The 3,997-nt window shown below is 38.6% G+C and overlaps 1 pseudogene; it reads left to right on the forward strand.

Annotated features, from left to right (window-relative positions):
* Window positions 1-3,058: 3,058 nt before the first annotated feature.
* Window positions 3,059-3,534, forward strand: LOC105289586 (annotated as a pseudogene).
* The last annotated feature ends 463 nt before the right edge of the window (window positions 3,535-3,997 follow it).

Raw genomic sequence — 3,997 nt, forward strand, 5'->3', positions numbered from 1 at the left:
TCAATATCAATTATTTCAAGATAACCCATTTTTTGAAAAATGGGAGTGATGGGGGATAAAAAGAAAGAGAAGTCCCACAATTAAGGAACTTGATATCTCCCTTCTATCCAATCTTTAAAAAAAAAGTTGTGCAGAAGCAGAGACAAAATTTGTATCATGCTCAAAGTTCCCTGATACAGCAAATGCGTGAAAAATAGTTCACACTTTCAAAACAAGCACTACAGCAGAACTTATTGTATCCTGTAAGTCCCATTTTTTGTTTTATTAAGACATAAAAGAATGTATCACTGAAATACTCATTTAAACAAAATGACAAAATAACAAGTTCTTAATTAGTCCCCTGTATAAAATCTTTATTTATCTAAATTTTATGTCAAAGTAGAAGGACATAGACAGATTGAGGGTTTTTGCATTACTGTTTTATCTTTTTTTTTTGAAAAGCTATTACTGATCAAATAATTTCCTAACACTATAAAAAAAAAGGTGGGGGAGGATTAACTCCTTTCCAGTTCCAAAATATACATATCTCTTTTCCTTCATATCTAGAGCTATGTTACTGACATTCTTCTGTGGTCAAGTTTTTATCTTTGTCAAGGTCTCATACCCTAGTGGCTTGCATTTCACATAAATCTAGGCAAACACCTGCCTCTGGCACTGATCATTAAGAGAACCAAACTGTCTTTTGGTCTCACTGAGCTATTAAGTTGGTGACTATAAACTCTAAGGTTTAGGGATATTATTTACCACTTCAAGGCCACTGCTTCTTTGAGAGTGGAACTAGATTTTAAAGTTCCTACCAAAATTCTTATGACAAGAACCATGGACTTCAAATTGCAATTCATTTGCACAGATTAAAACAGCTAAAATTTTACCCTTATATGATATTTTACAAGTTTGCCAAGTGCTTTCACAACTATTACCTCATTTATTAACTTAATGTAATTACATCTCCCTGTATCAATGTGCACTGTGAATCATTTTCCTATTTATTCCATTTTTTTTTCCCATTCATGTTATTTGAAATCTTTCCAACCTGCTTTTGGAAAATGAGTCCTAACCAAGCGTTTCCAGAAATGAGTTACATTGAGCATTTGAGGAGATCAGTTACAGCTAACATATGTAAAGCACCTGGGGAAAATTTCTGCAGCAGAATTGAACTTGATGATGCATCAGTTGAGCCATTCAACTGATGAGCTTCTCAATTACTTAGAACACATAAGTCTTTTGTGTTTATTTATTTGGTTTGGGTTGTTCATTCCAGAGTGGAACTGATTATCAAAATACAGGCTATCAGAAAAGGCCACAGGGGGAAATCCAATCAAGTTCTATTAAGGGGAAATAGAACTTCACTCCTCGCTTTTCACGGGGAGATATTTGTCCTAAACACACGAAGCGTCTTGTGCGTGGATATGGGTTGAATTACCTGATTGGTGACTTTCAGAAAAGCGCTGGACATGAGTAACTCAGATCCTTCAGCCTGCCCCTCCCTTGTGATCCACCTAACTACAGAGTATAGGCATTCAGTTCTGTTATTCCAAATCCCAGAGTTTGATGGCAGACTTCGCCTCTGCCCACAATATGGAAGTTCAAGAGTGTTCAGATACGGTGCCTTAAGCCAGGATACTGAGAAATAGACATGATGTGAAATTTGGTGAGTGAAAATAACATTGAATCTTAAGGCATTGGGTGAGGTTAAGTTATGACAGTTGTTTACTTTGGTGGTTTGCAGGGGGTTTACTGCACCATGCAACTGGTTTTCACAGTTGTGTGATGTGCTTATAATCAGTGCAGCCTACATAGCAGTTTTAGATCTTGAACTTTAAATAGATGGGTCATGATGGGATTTTGCATTTGGTGGGAACTGCTACTTATGGTGGCTTGTCCACAGGTGTGTGTCTATTTTTATACAGTGAAAGGCAGTTTTTACACAGGCAGGGCTTCCCAGTCCTTAAATAAAGTCACATGGGTCATGGAGACCTTCAAAAGCTGGTTGCTACAGCATGACTTTGAACTACCTATTTGTGTAGACAATAGGTGAAACAATTTTTGTCGACTTTACTGTTTCTCAACCATGTATATAGGCATTGTCTTTAAGTGCACGAGTGTCTAAGTTCTGTAAGTACTTTCAGAGCACACAAATATGAGATCTTAGCTTTAATTTTTTGTGCAAGATAACATTTTTTTGAAGAACACAGGGAGATACCTGTTCTTACTAACCTCCCTTAAGGCTACAAGCTTCAAGAAATATCAATGACTGTGTGACTTCAGAAATATGGTGAAGATGTTTCTCCAGCTAGAGTAAGGATGAAGAGGAGAAAGAAACTTTTGCTAGGCGGAACAGTTTTTAGGGCTAAGCAATTTCATCCTAAGAGCAATGGAATCACCCACAATGGCTCAGAAGGAAGTGGGGGACTTGTCTCTTGACAGGATCCACACTCAATCACCATCAGGATATCCCCAAACAGAAAGCCCAAAGGAACACCAAGTAAGAATGCAGATACACTTGCAAATTCCTCAGCTTGCCCAGCATTTGTCAAATATTCCTTTCCAGGGGAAGAGACCTAGGAGATGGATTTTTCTTTCAAGATCTGGTAATTCCCTAGGGTTAAAGGTAATATATTTATAAGTGATTTCTCCCAATTGAATTCAAGTTCGCAAGTCATAGTTCTGAAAAACTGGCATAGATAGAGTGGTATCCTGACTAGACTAAAATTAAGACTGTCCACCCTGTTCTCAGATCTCACTCTCTTCTAGAATCTTTAACATTGGTAAATACTGAGTTTGAAGAACACAATTCTCCCTGGAAAAAGTACTCTAGGAACTAAGAATTGATTGTTTTTCTAAATTTGGTGGAAGTGGGCCCAGTGCTATAATAATCTTGTGAACCCTTTTTTTAAAAATTAGATACATCAGAAATTTGGGAGTAAGTTAATGCAATTTCTGAAGTTGTGAAGGAAGTACACCCATTCCATAAGAAATAACTGAGGCTGCAGCTGCTAAAAAATTCATCCTCTCCGGCCATCTAGAATTCTCTGCTGACTGGGAAAGCAGCAGCAGCAGCAGCAGGTCCAAGATGGAGGCCAGCAGGAGGCTGATGAAGGAGCTTGAAGAAGTCCACAAATGTGGAATGAAAAACTTCTGTAACATCCAAGTTGAAGTTAATTTATTGACTCGGCAAGGTCTTATTGTTCCTGACAATCCTCTATGATAAAGCGGCCTTCAGAATCGAAATCAACTTTCCAGCAGAGTACCCACCCGAACCACTGAAGATCACATTTAAAACAAAGATCTATCACCCCAACCTCAAATGAAAAAGGGCAGGTCTGTCTGCCACTAATTAGTGCTGAAAACTGGAAATCAGCAACTAAAACCGACCAAGTAATGCAATCCCTCACAGCTCTGGTGAATGACCCCCAAACTGAGCACCCACTTCAGGCAGACCTAGCTGAAGAAGACACTAAGGACTATAAAAATTTCTGTAAGAACGCTGAAGTGTTTACAAAGAAATATGGGGAAAAGCGATCTGTGGACTAAAACCTGCTGTGATTAATTCCAGCGAGTGTGAACAGAGCCCCGAGTACTGCACTCAGATACCCTCTCGGCGCAGGGCTGTGGAAAGTAGACACATGCCCCCACCTTGAGCATGCTTGTGCAGTTACTAAACTCTACAGTGTTCTTAATCAAAAGTGGTCTAGGTAACCTGTAAAGAAAGGTTGAAAAACTTAAGGTGTTCCAGTTCTGCTTTCTTTGTTTTAAAAGTCACTGCTTCAGTCTACTTTAAAAGGATGGTGTTTTTTTCCTTGTTCGAATTTATCCAAAATTTTTAAGGTTTATAAAAAAAAAAAAAAGAGGTTGCAGTTCCTTTTCTTCACCTGCCCTTGTAATTCTCACTTTCTTGCGTTCAGTTTATTTTTCACTCATTCACTTCCCCAGATTCAGGCCCTGTCTCCTCCACAAAGGAGAAGAGACAACTCCGTCCCGTCTGGTGGCTTCTCTT

This window comes from Pteropus vampyrus, unplaced genomic scaffold (genome assembly GCF_000151845.1).
Source record: "Pteropus vampyrus isolate Shadow unplaced genomic scaffold, Pvam_2.0 Scaffold25, whole genome shotgun sequence".
NCBI lineage: Eukaryota > Metazoa > Chordata > Mammalia > Chiroptera > Pteropodidae > Pteropus > Pteropus vampyrus.